Source organism: Pinus tabuliformis, chromosome 2_2 (assembly GCF_031772625.1).
Source record: "Pinus tabuliformis cultivar Carrire ecotype Pingquan chromosome 2_2, CPIR1, whole genome shotgun sequence".
NCBI lineage: Eukaryota > Viridiplantae > Streptophyta > Pinopsida > Pinales > Pinaceae > Pinus > Pinus tabuliformis.
Genome location: NC_142300.1, coordinates 621,103,338 through 621,119,808, shown reverse-complemented (window position 1 = coordinate 621,119,808; position 16,471 = coordinate 621,103,338).

Sequence of the window (16,471 nt, the reverse complement as noted above, 5' to 3'; positions counted from 1 at the left end):
TAGTAGGGTCACTAACGCTCCCTTAGGCTTACAAAGAAGCTTTATAAATCATGTTGTCAGTGTATAGATAACGTTAGTGTGGAAGCAAGGCATGTGATTTTGGCTATTACTTTAGCCATCATGTCTTTTACCTTTGAGCTAATGAGGAGGTCATTTTTCTGTATAACAGATGCCCCCTAAAGTGTGAGATCAGAGGCTGCAATGGTGGCCGAAATACTTTACTTAACTATAATTTTCCTTCATCGACAAAATGAGAGAGAGGATCGGAGCTTTGGGCAGTACGGGAAACCTGATACAACACATATATATGAAACAACTAAAATCATGTCTTGAGTCGAGCATTCCCATGCTCAGTAGCTATGTCAGAGTGATTTTCTCATAAAAGAGATATGACAATGTTGGCCGCCGATAAGCACAATGCAGATCCGGTGTCATAATAGGATCATTCTGATGAGCTGTCTCCAAAAAACAATATACGCAACTTGGGAGAGGAAACAAGGTTGAGTGATGCAAGCCTCTACCCAAGGTCTTGATTTCCACTTCACCGAACAACATAGATCGATACATGTGAATATATGTGTTGATGTTGAACATGCACGAAATCATCTTATTACCAATCAATAATGGAGACCGTTAATAGATGCAAGAAAGGCCAGCAATAATGATGATGGTCTCCAAGATGCACAGTACAATCTAGCAAGTGTGAAAAATGTTTTTTTCATTGAACACTCATAGAATCGCTTAACCAGGAGCCAATAATGAGAACTCCTGATCAAACACAAGGTGACCTACCACTAATATCTGCAAGTACCAAGGCACTAAATGTGTTTCTGGGTTTTCTTCCTAGATAGAGTGTTTAAGTCGATAGGAAGATACCTGTCAAAAGGTAGGAAATAATGTGTCCTACATCAGTCGACACGAAATGGGACAAGAATGATTTGTTTTTTGAGGAATATTTGAGCATTGGGTCTAAACAACAGAGGGCATGATGAAAGGATATGCTTGATGGGTTGATGGAGGAAACAAAAGGTTAACCCTTGAACAATAGAAGGCATGACAATGGTTTTAACCATGCAGCACTAGACTCATGAACACCAAAGAGTGTTAGGATACAGAGATGCAAGAACACCAGGGTATTTAGGCTAAACTCATAGGATGGTAGGATTCATATTGAGAGGCCATCACAAGGAAGGTTTATCTAAGGGAGTGCCATGTTCAAGGGAACGACTGCTGCCAAACCACACTTTCTAATACTGAAATACAGTTGTATTGTCCACTTTCCCCGTTTGATTAGTTTAGTGAGTCTAGACGAGTAAACTCATCGATCTTTTCATATTTTAAGAGTTTGAAAAGGACCACGAAAAGAGTGACTCTATGCCCTATCTGATTAGTTTAATGAGTCCAGATAGGAAAAATCATCGACTTTTTCAGGTTTTAAGAATTTGAAAAGGATCGTGAAAAGAGTGACTCTATACGTCATCTATTTAATTTAATTAGTCCATATGAGACAACTCGGTGGTTTGTCATAGTTGTTAACCGAGTGCGAGAAAAGGTTAATAGTATACCTAGATTAGTAACTATTCTATGAGTTAGTCTATTGAATCTGGATAAAGAGAAACCTATTTTCAATAGGTGTTGACCTCATTTTTTTACAAGTACGAGGAGACGGACTAAAATCGTACTTCGTCATGAATTTTTAATGAGTCACGCAACGATAAACTCAATACCTTCATCAAATTTTAATGAATCAAATGAAGAAAACTCAAGGTATATTTTTCAATTTATTGAGCAAGGAAAAAGAGGTAAAAGAACTGCTCATTCCTTGTTCGTAGATTTAACGAGCCCAAAAAATGGGAAAAACTCGGGGATTTTTCGATTTTAAGAGAGAGAAATGGTCCCAAAAAAGTATGTGCCCTAGTTGCTGCCGTATATTTTTAACAAGCCCGGTGACAAAAAATCAGGATTTTTTAGTTTAACGAGTGAGAAAAGTACCTAAAAGAATGCTCGGGTCATCTTTATAAATGTTTAACAAGCCTAAAGAAAAAACTCAGGATTTTTTTCAGTTTTATGAGCGAGAAAAAAGCACCTAAAAAGAATGCTCTAATGATCTTGTTTAGTTTAATGAGCTAGAAAAAGAGCGAGAAATAGTTTCTTGGACCATTGTCGTATGTGTTAATGAGTCCAATGATGAAAAACTCGGGGATTTTTCAATTCAATAGCAAGAAAATGTCCTGAAAAAGAACATGCTCATATATTTTTTGTAGTAGTTTAACGATCCCAAAGAAGTAGACTTGAGATTTTTCGGATTAAGGAGCAATAAAAATACCATAAAAAGAATGTTCAATCTTATTCATCGTAGTTTAATGAGCCCAAAGAAGGAGACTCGATTTTTTTTTTTTCTGTTTAACGAGCAAGAAAAATACCATAAAAAGAATGCTCGATCTTCTTCGTGGTAGTTTAACGAGCTCGAAGAAGGAAAATTGAGGATTTTTCGGATTAACGAGCAAGAAAAATACCATAAAAAGAATGCTCGAGACTTCTTTACCTCATGCTTGACAATAGAAGGGTCTATGCCATGCATTTCCTCATAAGACCAAGGGAAAACATTGCGGAAATCCTTAAAAGGGTAGTTGAAGCTCGCAATTTCCTCAAGATTGCAATCGGCTCTAACCTGTATATTTTCCACGATTCCTGTCTTGACAGAAATATCGATGAGAAATGTCGTTGAAAGATTTCCCATGTTTCCTTCCAAGTCCAAAGTTTGGATAGTCATATATGGCGAGGAAACAATTTCAGGTATGTCAGGTGAGAGGATCTGAAGAGGCATTATGTCCGAATCAGATATCGAAACACGATGGTGCGATTCCTCCCAAAGTCGCTCTTCTAAACTCATGATTTCTCTAATAGCTTCATCCATAGGTGGGATTTAATTGAGTGGATCGAAAGAGGGAGAAGTTATGGGAGGGGCAGTGGTACCGTTGGCCGTAAACAAAATGACCAAAGATTCGGATGCAGATTGAATGGCTTGGTAGGCCAATTCAGCTGGTGACATTGGCATTTGTTCTCTGTAAGTGTTAATGTTTGAAGGAGCCGGTAGTATCCATGGATCGGTTTATTCATGAGGAATGGATGAAAGCATATTGACCGTCTGTGAAACCTTGGGAGGCTAAAGAGGGAAACAACCCATCAGGGAAGAGCCCTTCAATAGACCAATACCGATACTGACGTAAGGGTCAGGTACACCAGCCACTAAGGGTATAGAGCTGCTAGGTGACGGGGAGTAATTTGGGGTGCAAAAGGAAAGCTTATCCACTATGGCTATCTTTCCATCCAAGGGAAATAGGATGATGCGGAAGACCAAAGACACAATGGCATTCATGGCATAAGTCCAATTGTGACCCAAAAGCATATTATAGTCGAGTTTATGATCCACGACTTCAATATCCACTGTTACCATTTTCCCACTCAAGGTGATGGGATAGCTAGCTAGGTAACCTTTTGGGATGAAAATGTGGCCGTCAAAAGATTTAAGGGAATACGATGGAATGGATAGGGTTGGAGAACCCAAGCGAGCCAACATGAAGTTGACATGATGCAGGTAGAAGCACCTTCATTGATGACAGTTCTATGTATACCTTTACCTTTCGAAAATATTTGCACCTGAAATGAAAGCTGGTGGGAAAGGGTAGGTTTACGCTTTTCCATGTCGAAAATTGCAAGCATGGAATCCTGTGCGTCGATGCCACCAATAGCTGAAAGCAAAGCTTTCCTTTGTGTTGGACATGTTTTTAATACTTTGAGCACCGACATAGCTGACGGCGCTTGTGCCAAGTCTCTTACAATGTTGTACTTTTTGGCGACACGTGCAGATGTATTGTGCGTTGTGCGTCGAAGTGCCCCTTTAGGGGGCGAATCACAAGGTTAGCAACCAGCCTTTTGATATGAAAATCATTATGCGGTGGTGCGTTTTGACTTGAGGAAGGTTCCTCTGCGTGAGCGACAGGAGCTCCATAGGATTTGGCTTTTGTTTGTAGATCTACCATTTCAAAGGTGTAAACGGTAGAGGATCCTTCACCAGCTGAAGGATGTTGTGAACCACCATTGCCCCCTTGCAGGGGTTGGGGTTGGTTTGCAAGGAGGTGTTACTGTTGCTGAGCAAGGAAAGGATTATTCAGGACAACGAGGGTCCTACTAGTGTCTCTTTTGGCAATGAAATCTATGCATTCATGAAGACGCAGACACAAATATGTCATGTGGCCTTGCACACATATTTTGCAAGGGAATCAGGAAGGTTTATCCTTTCCATTGTCAGGAGGCACAACAGCCTTCTGCTTTGGGTTTTGCTGCTTTGTTGATTGCTCCTAAGAAAGAGTGGTCTTTTTCTTATTTTTCTTGTTCTTACCACCGAGTTTTTGCATAGACTGCACAGAGTTTATCACGGTGGTAGGAAGAGCAGTCAATTTGGTAGAGGGGTCCACTGACATCTGGGTAATGTGACCATTGAGTTATTTTATAATGGCCCCGAAGGTTGCACCGATAATCCCATTGGTGTGTGCTCCGGGGTGCTGAGTAGCGAGGCATTGGAGTTGCAAGGGGCATTGGGGATTACGTCGTAAAGAGTGCCACATTGTGAATATATCAGATCTAAGTGTTGGGCATGATGTATGGATTGGTATTCTATGACCGCACCACCTAAGGCAACATCCTTAGTGATTTGGGGGAGTAGGGACTTGCAGAACCAATCTGCTAAGAGATAGTCTGCGAGGGGAGCTTTGACTAACCTCTGCCTATGTCTCCATTCATGTATATGATTAGAGATGTGGGTGGTAGTATCCTAACATAATGAAGTGAGGAGTTCTGTCCTAGTCTCATAGCAGATGGGTAGCTGGAAGTGCTTTAAGAATTCCATCGCTAGAGCGTCAAAGGTATTCATTAACGCACATGGTAATTTGATGTACCACTTGGTTGTGTTGCCAGTAAGGGTGTGGGCAAAAAGATGTAATTAGATACTATCATCCACCATGGAGCTAGAAACACACCAAATATGATAGGTGGTGATATGGGTACCCGGATCCTCCCCTTGTTTCCCTTCGAACTTGGGGATGTCTATCGGTATTTTATGCGGGATTGGCAGCCAGAGTAAGTTATGATAGATGGGGTCATTTGTAAGTTTGTACAAGTTAGGGATATCCAATGTTGCCAAGAAAGGCAGAGTGTGTGGTTCCCCCGACTCAAACTCAGACAATGACATATGACTTGAGGATCCTTGCGGTCCTCCCATCGTTTGAGTCCAAATATTATACATAGGTTGCATGGTATAGTAGTTGCCTTGGGGTATGGCATTGTAATGTGGATTTCCATGGGGATTATGATGTTGGGGTATATAATTTCCCCCGACCGGTATATGCATATTGGGAGTGCCCCGAGATATTTGAATCTAGGGGTTAGAATTGTACAATGGATGCCAACCATATTGTTGGTTGAGGGAACCCACACTAACTGTGCTATATTGAGCGTTATAAGGAGTGATGTATGTAGCACTTGTTGAAGGGATAGAGTTTGACACTAAATGGGTGGAACCCAGCATAGGTTGGGTTCCACTCATGGAGGGGGTCATGTGAGGGTTTGTACCTGGGAAAAATGGGATAGCAGGGTTCGCCATCAATAGTGTGGTATTGTCTGTCAACTAGGGAAGTGGTGTGGGACCAAAAGTGTCCAAAAAGTTCCACAACCCATTAGTCATCGACGGGATAGATGGAAATGTTCCAACTGAAGACACAGGGGGTATAGGTGCCATGTGAACCAAGATTGGGTCCAACAGATTTGTTATCGGAGGGTTATAGGGAGGAATAAATCCTACAGTAAAGAAATCCTCCGATAAGCTTGAATTGTCGGTTGTTCAAACAGATTCTATGTGAGATCTTGGAGACTGATTTCCCAAAGATGGGGAATCTGATTCACTGGAGCTCGACAGATCTGCCACAATGAGAGGAGGAAGTCCTAACAATCGTCTAGATTGAAGACAAGGGTCAGAAGTAGCCATGGTGACTGTTAACTTTTACCAATAAATTTTATCATGATATTTGTTAAAGTATCAATGATAACACTTGGGCGCCTAAAAAACTATAAAAAATACACTAAGTGAATCAATCAACAAACAGAGGGAAATGACCCTGTCTGATAAACACCGATCGCTAGAGATGAAACCCAGTATCTCAATGAATAACAGAGAAGGCTAGCAAAATGTATAGTTACAGTTACTCTAGAGCTTCACTCGAACCTCAGATTGAGGGGCCAAGTAATCTCGTGAAGACAATCACCCTCCAAAAAACTAAAGATAGAGTAGGTCTGTCTGTGTTAGGTACTAGGGCAGCCTGCCCCAGTCACCTTGTGTAAGTCCCTAAAAGTATGGCCACTAAGGATACCTCAGATCACAGACACTATCAGGGGGGACATAGTCACAGACAATACGCTATGTGGGTAGGATACCTGAGTCCCTGACTCAGCTCCGAAGTCCCTGAAGGAATCACCAATACACAGAATACCCAAAGGAGTTGTAAGCGAAGGCAGGCTACCCTCACTTATAGTCCAATGTTGTCTCATATCTAGCTCCTCTTTTACTGGAGTGGTCCTAGTAGTATGAGTGCAGAAGGAATTTTCTCTCTTTTAATGACACTAGTTTTGGTTTCTGATCTTGGGCAGTTTACTCACACTGCCTATCCCAAGATCCTAGCCTGAACTAATGTTTGTTTGCTCTATAAAGAGTTACTGATTGATTTTAGGTAAATTTTATGTGTACTTTTTTAGTGTCTTCGGTAGGGGTGTTGACGTATGATATGTGGTGGGACTTTGACTCAAAATCATGCAAAAGACAATGCTTGAAAATATTCAATTCGATGAAATAAGTTGTATTCTACAAGTGAGAGTCTTTCATACATTCATATTTGTTCCATGCATCCTAGTCATTATAACACAAGCATAACCAACAAAAATCTTTCCAATGCTTTCTAACAACTATTTGAAACCAAAATAAAGTAGATTTTAACCAACTAAGCAGAAGAATGAATTAAAAAATGTTGATTTTACTTCTATAAATTTTTTTTAAGAAAGAGAAAAAACTATTTTCCAAAAAAAAAAAAAAAAATTTAGGACACAAATCTTGCTAACAAACTACAACTGCAGATCCTTTTTCAATCCATGAGCAGGTTTCCCATCCCTTTGAGTTTATAGACACAGTTGCATGTCAAAATTTGGGTGACTAACGCTCTGTAGTAGAGGCCACAGAGAGTTACTGGTCTACTAATGCACTGTTTGTGCAGACATAGAGCTTTATAAAGCTCTGTTTGCTCTGCTAACCTGCGTTAGTGTGGGAAAAGAGTTCAAAACAAGGATTTGGGGATCAGATCCAAGGTTGAATGTATGAGGGAAGAATGTAGCAAGGTCTTAATGGGCCAGAAAAGGAATGCAGAAGTATAGGGAGGTCTAGAAGGAGGAGGAAACTGAGAACTATCTGGGTGAACCGAGAACTAAATGTATAATCCCCAGTGGAGTCGCCAATTCTACTATAGGATAAAGTGCATGATGTATGAAGAATGGAGATACCCTCAAGGGTATTCATGGGACCCTTGGAAGACTGTAAGATTATCTACAGTTGTCACAAAGCTACATGCATGTCCATATACAATAACTAATTATCAAAGCAAAACAAATTCATTACCTCAAGTCTTCGTGTAGATTTGTTGGAGAGCATAATGCAGCTAGGTGGAAGTCCCATGAGCTGGCTCCAAATCAAGTCCTGCACATAGAAGAAACAAGCATAATCACATCATACAACCTTGATAACTAATACATGAATATATAAAAGACATCTAGTTACACATAACTAAGCTACTCATGCTAAAAGGTATTAGACAAACAACTAAATGAATGATAGTACCAATACCACGGAGTAGATAGTATAACTACAGTTCTATATTAATGTCGGAAGAGTGATTACACCCATCTGTTGCATTAGCCTTCCCTTACCCCTCCAGCTCCTCTCTCTCTCTCCATTCTTACCAACTTCTTATGCTTAGATTTGATACTATGCTTGACAATCAAGTAAGCTATCCTTTCAAATGATCTGACCCTTATCACCATAGCCCTAGATTTTCTTATGTAGCAATTGACTTAGGGATTCCAAGTTCCTCCATGAGTCTCTTAAGGTAAAAGCAATGATTTTTCCATGATTTTGAGCTCTTTCCCATTTGCCTCCTTCATTGGGATTAGAAATCCCACAAATAGGTCGAACTTTAGATGTTTCCTTACTTTTTTGAGTAGATTTAGGGGGAATATAGAGATATTTATGAGTCAATTCGCTCCTTTGACCTTTATATTCTCATTAGGATCCATTAATGTTGTCTACATCATCACCGCAACAGAATACCTGACACAATGGGCGGAAGCGCAGCTGGTCAAAGACTGCACGGCCGCCATGGATGCGAAGTTTTTGTTTGAACACGTGTTGACCTGATTTGGATGTCTGAAGATATTAATGAGTGATTGCGGTACAGATTCCCTAAATGAAACCATCAGCATGCTCACAGAAGAGTTACAGATGTATCATCAGAAAAGCACCATATCACCCACAAGCCAATGGGACCATAGAAAAGTTTAAAAAAATATTGGATACTGCACTAACCAAAGTGTGCAACATGCAGCAAAATGATTGGGACCTGTGTGTACCTACAGTACTATGGGCTTATAGGACAACGTGCAAGAAACTGATGGGACAAACACCCTTTTGATTAGTTTATGGCGTGGAAGCTATAATGCCGATGGAATATATCATACTGAGTCTGCTCATAGCAGCGCTCATAGGAATGATTGACTGTGAAGATCTCAAGGAAAGGCTTGCGCAATTGGAAGAACTGAAGGGGGAATGGTTCTTGGCTGGTTTTCATCAGTAGGTACAAAAGAACCATAAAAAGGCCTGGCATGATCACCATATTAAGTTGTGTGCATTCAAGGTAAATGACTTAGTACTAATGTATGATAGTAAGTTTGAAAAAATTCTGGGAAAATTCAGAATGCATTGGTTGGGACCATACATGGTTAAGGAGGTCACAGATGGAGGTGCGGTCCAGTTAGTCAAACTAAATGGAGAACCCTTCCCAGGCAAAGTGAATGGTAGTAGCTTGAAGCCTTACATGGGTGGGCCAACTATCTGACTAGCACATTTAGCAAGCAGCAGCTCAATGTGCTGCTGACCTCAGCACGGTTCGAGAACAGCTGGAGGGAATCTGCACCAAGATTGCAGCGTTGATAGAGTGAATCGAGGGCGAGTCACGATGTTTGTGTTGGGGGCCTGTTGGGCATGGAATCCCCCCAAGGCATGTTTTGGGGCTGAAAGCCCAATTTTTGACCCAATATTGTTGTAAAGACTCCGTGAATTATGGGCGCATAGCACGAAATGTATGATAGAGTCACAGGGTTGTCCGCCCTAGTTTTGTAATGTAATGTCAGCCTACCCATGGTCTGCGGACCATGGGATTGTATAAATAAAGTGAGGCTCTAAGTGTAAAAGAGAGAAGAAAGAAGGAAGCGAGAAGATAGAGTCTAAGTGACTAAGTGCGTCTTAGGTCATAGAGTAGGAGAAGGCTCTACAACTGAGTGCACAGAGGCCTAGTAGTCCACAGTTGAGTGCACAGACCGCTGTAGCTAAGTGCACAGGGCGGAGTTGAGTCTGTAACCAAAGAAGAAAATAATAAAGAGAAGTTTTATCGTAATTCTGTGCATCTGTTCTTAGGTTAATGCATGCTTGTTATAAATTCCAAATATAGTGATTATTTACTGTGTGCACCTATATGAATGATTTAATTTGTGAAGTATAACTTAATGCATACAAGTAGGCTAAGTTAATCAACTAATAGTGGAATACTAATAAGGACTTGGGTAATAACAACGTTCAGCCCCAAGTAGGGCTGCGTGAAGATAGCAGTTTAGGCTGTGAGGTAAAAAAAAGTGCGCATAGTGACGTGTGCACAAGGTCGAACCGCGAACCTCTTGAACTCATCAGGCATCTCTAGGGTGCAGAAACCTAGTTCTAGCACCCTCCCATACTACTTCGGGTGATACCTCAGTCCGCGCTCCACAGACTATTGCTGAAAGGGCCAATAGTACCGAGATTTGTTTGGCTAAATCACCTCTGAACTTGAGTCAGGCCCCAATAAGCCAACACAGTGTATAGACAACATTAGTGTGGAAACAAGGCCTGTGATTTTGGCTATTGCTTCAGCCATCATGACTTTCTCCTCTGAGCTAATGAGAAGGTCATTTTACTATATAACATAGGGAATTCCATCTTCTTTCACATGCTTGTTGGTCCTCCATCCCTAATAGCCTGAGAGTGTCCTCAAAGTGGGAGATGGCATGCTCTTGGGTGGAAAGGTATATATGTGCTAGCTTAGCATCATTGGAAATGATGTTGTGATTATTGATTACATCCATGGGACTTATCTGCTCTGCCCTGATATAGAGGGGTTCTTTTTCTTCTTTTGCCAATACTCTCCTCACCTCCTCAACTCTAGCCTCCTCATGAGTTGTCCAAGATGCAAGGTCCATCAGCTAGAATTCTCCCAACTTTGCATTGGGATCCCAAACATTCATGTTAGTTAAGGTGAGTTTGTGTAGGTAGAACTCAACTAATTTGGCTCTATCTTCTATTCTACTCTTATCACACAGATATTTTGGCTCTATCTTCTATGCTACCCTTATCACACAAATCAATGAACTTCTTGTAGTCCTAGAATGGCATGGATCCATGTTGTGCTAATGATTTGATCTGGAACTGCATCCGTTGTTCTTTGAAGAAAGGTGCATAGGACTTGGATGCTAGTATGCAATGTAGTGCCTCCATGGACAGGCTTTCCATTGTGGACAACTGAGTTTCCTTCTCTTGCAATTTCTTCCTCAACCATCTATTTTATACATGTAGTTGTTCTCTCATTGTGGACTCTCTTTCCCTTAACTCGCTCAACTCCTTGCCCATTTATAGGAGATTTTCTTCCATGACTCCCACATCTTCCACCTTCTTAGATTTGGTAATATGCATCCATTTATGGGTTATTCCTCTTTCTTCTTCAAGTTCAAAGAAAAGTGGGACTACAAATTTATGTGGGATCACTCTGCCTCCTTAAATTAACTTGTAATAGGAGCTCAAACTAGGCTGTGGACTAGGCTCATGTAGCTCTGAGAAATCCTTTTCAAATTTTCTTAGGGAAGATTCCCCCTCCTATAACTTTTGTGTTTCCTTATTCCCTTCTTGATTCTCCTTTCGATCTTCCTACATCATTTTCTACTCTTCATGTAGCACCTTCTATGTTTCTTGTAGCAGGCTCTATTTTTCCTGTACCTTCCCTTTTCCATTTTATTTAAGTGTGGTAGGTGTTTTTTGTTGTTTAAAGGAGGTTGATCTAGTAACAAGTATCCTTACATATGTTATGGGAGTGTTTGATATGGATTCAGGAGTGGTGACCTCCTCAACTTTCCTTTCAATGGGTTCTAGCACCTCTTTTTTACTTAGTGATTCTTCAATTGTAATAGGTGCCTTTGTGGGAGTTCGAGGCTTCCCCTATTTAATTCTAGTGTTTTTACTTGTTTTGAAGTAGAGGATATTTTGCCTCTATCTTTTATTTTTAGGTTTGATTAGTGTGCTCAAGGCAGCTAGGATAACAACTACCTCCCTTTCAGTGGGTGCAAGAGACAAACTTGTCTGCTTTGGGGATACATCTTCTTCTCTAGATGTAGTGGTTTTCTTAGGGCTTGGTTCTTCCTACTGCTCCTCCTCTTCTTCTTCATTTTTTTCTTTCTCAACTTCTTCCTTTTGCTCTGGTTCTTTCTCTATTTTATCTTCCTCTACCTTTGCCTCTTCTTCCTCTTTTTCCTCTCTCCCTCTAGCATTATAGGCTAGGGTCTCACCAAGTGTGAGGGTTCGAGTTTCAATGAAGGATTCTTTGTCCATATCCCTGAATTTGGACAAAAGGACAAGAATCCTTAGTTTACTCAAAGAATTTTCCACTATCATTTTGATGAGGCCATGGTGGCCTGGGTATTATTTCTTGCCCTATCTCACCTTTTGGCTCATGTCTATGATGGACTGTGGGAGGAAATAAGGCACACCGAGTCTTTGGGCTAGGGGCAATTCTACTTGAAATATTAGTTCATGGAGAAGTCTCACGTGGTAGCCATAGACTAAACTCAGTCTTCCTTCACAACAGATGAATGTAAGGATATCGTAGGACACCTCATCCCAGGGATAGGGTAGGCTCTCCCTTCTGACTCCATTTTTATCTTTAATAGGTTTTTCATCAACAGTGAAGAATTTCTTCTTAGCAATTGTACTGCTAGACTTTTCTTCTCTTCTCCATGGGATCCCTAGGGGAAGGGTTGTCACCCTGCTAATTAGATCATGACTAATATAAATGGATAATCCCCTCACCACAGTGGTGGCACTGGCTCTTGTCTGAGAGTTTAGGGCCATGGAAAATTCATAGGTGATTTCATCATCATATCCTTTTAGTAACTCAAAAAAACCTAACCACTGATGTCATCTGAAAATGTCTAATACAAGGGGGTGAAGGTGAATTATATTAGTGTTTGTAGGATCTATCCTATTGAATTCCCCTCCCATCCTCTCCATTTTTTCCAACTAAGTGTAAGGGGGTTCCTTCCTGTGCTAGCTCTGATGTGGAATTCAATACAATTATGTATATTCCTTCTACTCTATAGTCAAAAAAAATATTTAAATCCACAATATCACTGATATTAATAGGAAAATTCAAGGTGCACCAGCATGTAAATTATGGACAGATGAATGAGACAGGCCACTTACTTTTCACCACATAGCCTGGTATAATGATGAATGGAGATCGAATCAAACCTTAGCAGCTTTCTTTCACTCTTGGAGGCTTCTTGTAGCAATTTTATAGGCTTCCTGTAGTTTCATGTAGCTCCTTGTAGCTTCCCCTTGTAGAAATGATGGAGTAGGGTTCGACTCTCCTCAATGGCTTCCCAGGATCGTCCTTACCTTAACTAATTTTGAAATGAGTGAAGATGCAAGAGAATTTGAGCCTTGGTACGTTATATGTTATTTTTTGCTAGGGCTTGAAGCATTCTAATGACTTGGAAGGAGTATGATTTTTCCTCATTTTGGCTGTTGTCTCACCTAGAGTGATCATTTCCTCATCCCTCGTAATAAACACCCACTCCCTATTATATGATATTTCTTGATGTGACAGTCCCACATTGCATAATGACTGATAAATCACTTTGTGTTCACTGACCGAGGGTGCCCAAGTTAACTAGCCACCTCTAGCTTATAAAAAATACCTTACCTCGAAATTCATACATGTTGGGAATGGGATACCCCAAGGATAGTTTTGGGGTTAAAAGCCCATGTTTTGGGTCAATTTTGTAATAAAGTTGTAAAGTATCTTCATTTTGTGGTCACAGAGCATGAAGGTGTCATGAGTCATAAAGGGTTTGTCGCCTTTATTTTGTAAAGTGTAAAGTTGGCTGTAAAGATCCACCCATGGTCTACGAACCATGGGATTGTATAATAAGAGTTAAGTAAGTAAGCTCTAAGTAGCTAGATGTATTTAGGGAAGAATGGAGTAAAGAATCTTGATAGTGAAGTCTAAGTGTTTCCAGTCTTAGCATAGTTAGAGGCTCTACAACTAAGTGCACAGAGGCCTAGGATAGAAGTCGGCAGCTGAGTGCACAGAGGCCTAGGGTAGAAGTCCGTAGCTGAGTGTGCGGACCCCTACAGCTGTGTGCAAAGGGTGGATAGACTCTATAGTAATATGAAGATATCAATAAAGAGAAGCATTTTGCAAATTCTGTGTATCTATTCCTATTAATGCATTTGGTTATATTGTGTTTTGGGTTTAATTTACAATGTTTATGTAATATGGAAATATATGTGATTATATTAGGTAAATGAATGCAAGTAAGAATATCAGATTACGTGATGCTAACTATGATTATTTATTAAGATAAGTAAAACACTTAAGGTAACTTGGGAACCTGTACAATATGCTATCATAGCAGTGCAAAAGTACCTAGATTGCAGGTTAGGGCTCTGTGAAGGTCAATCGTACTCCTTCGTGGAGGTAATGAAGGGTGAAATAAGGGGCTAGATTGACAGAGCCCTAGAACTTAATGACCTGTGTGAAAGCAGGAACAGAGGGTATAAACCGACATCACAACCATCTTAGGGCGCAGAAATTTGGTTCCAACATCCCCCCATACTGCTTCGGGTGAGACTTCGATCTGTGCTTCGTGAGCTGATGCCAGAAGGGCCAGTAGTGTAGGTATTTGTTTGGCTAACTAATGATGAACCTAGGTAAGGCCCCATGCAACCAACAAATGGTTCCATTTCTAGGATCGGAATCTGCATAAGAGATGTGTGATGTCGTATCACTGGAATCCAACTAAGAAAGAGATTGAGGACTGGTTGGACAAGAAGATCCACGAATTCGCGGTGCAGGAGAACAAAAATCCGCGACTAACAAAGAAACAATGGCTGGACAGGTACCTATATATATAAATCCACGAGATATTTTTATGTTCCTTTCCAATTGAGTTATACGAGTGGATCGCAGATAACCAAGGAAGGTGGAGACTTGATGGTCCTATTATCTAGACCCCGGAGTGAGTACATAGACTGGAAGCCTCTAAGCATAAGATCACCCATGCCATCGATCATTGGCTCGATCACATCATAGGAGGATTTGTGGTTGAAATCGCGGTTGATACCTTAGTTAGCTACACTGAGGCAGAGAGGCACTTTTTCAAGGGTCCGCGAGGTAATTACTTGAAGTATTTTAATACATGGATTAAGATGTTATTGTGTGAAAAATGGGTTATGCAGCTACCTTGATGTTCGGAGCTTACGCAAAGTGGAAAGATTTACAGGAACGAAGGAAGAAATAGTCCTGAATATAATCCATTGATTTCACCTCCATTGGGTGATGAAAAGGGAGTAGTGCAGGCTTCTACGCAAAGTGCAATTTAGGTAATAAGACAAGGATTCCTGATCCTGCCACTTCCACCCACACCACCTCCAACTTCACCAACCTCCACTACAATTCAGCATGGAAAATTCAATGAAGCTGCCTTTGTTTAAAGGCTTGGGAAATGAGGACCTAGACCAGTTTTGGTTCATCATGAAAGCTATATGGAAAGCTGAGGGAATTACAGATGATCACATGAAGAAGTGAACATTGGTTAGTGCTTTGTAGGATCAGGTGCTAACCTAGTACATCAAATACTCTAATGATAATCCAAACACTGGGGTGGTAGACATTCAGACCGCGTTGAATAAAGAGTTTAGTCTGCCTAAATCCGAGGCACAGTCGATTGTGGGGTTCAAGGAAATCACGATGAAACTAGATGAGACACCTTAAGAATTGGATCAGAGGTTGAAGTGTAAAATCCATGAAGGCAATGTGAACTTAACAGATGGAAAACACCGCGAATGGTTCGTGGCTTCGCTCCTGCCACACCTAAGGGTTGCGCTATCACAAAAAAAAATTATGACTCAGGCAGAAGCCTTGGAGATTGCAATGAGACTGCATGAAACACCAATGCAAGATACGAATCTGGGGGTTCAACAGATCCATGCACAATTGCAAAATCTTTTCCTTGAAATGCAAAGTTTGAAGCATGATAGAATAGTTCGACCAGAGTTATGTGAAGAGGTATGGTTCCTGAAATGTAAAGGTTAGAGGCATGACGAAGACCACTTCCTAGTCTTTGCAAACTATATTGCAGGGGGAGGGTCGATGCCTTTGAGGCCGTAGGCCCAAGCAGGACCAAGTGTGGGGCCTATGTTGTGGTGCGCTATATGTCAGGTAGCAGGAAAACATATGATGGATAACTATCATTTGTTGTAGAAGTTTGTACAGACACCACAACAACTTTTTTGCAACTTTTACAAGTCATTAGGGCATGATGAGTGCAACTACAGAAATTATGAATTTATGATGGATATAACTCCTGCCTATAGGGTTCAGGAAGAAACGTGGCCCCCTGACCAGAGTGCAGGGATGGTGCAAACAGGGTTTCAAGGGTGCAGACAAGGCCGAGGTGGAGGAGGACCTGGCAAAGGTCGGGGATAGCTAAACTGCTACAATTGCAAAGGACCAGGACACTATGCCTGTGAATGCACTAACCCTACGTGACCTTCGTATAAATATTGTACTAGTTTGATCATGAGACAGAAGAACGTCCTATGCTGATAGCAAGGATACGCGACAAAGGAGCGCTACCACCTCAGCCAACTCAGAACCTGCAGATGATGAGGTCTGAGCCTTGCAAAGAGGATCTGAATGTGAATATAGTGCTCTGAAGTGGAATTGCAATAGGGGATGATAAGTGGAAATAGCCCAAAGATAGTGCATGGGTTCGCAAAGCTCTGCTGAAGCAGGCT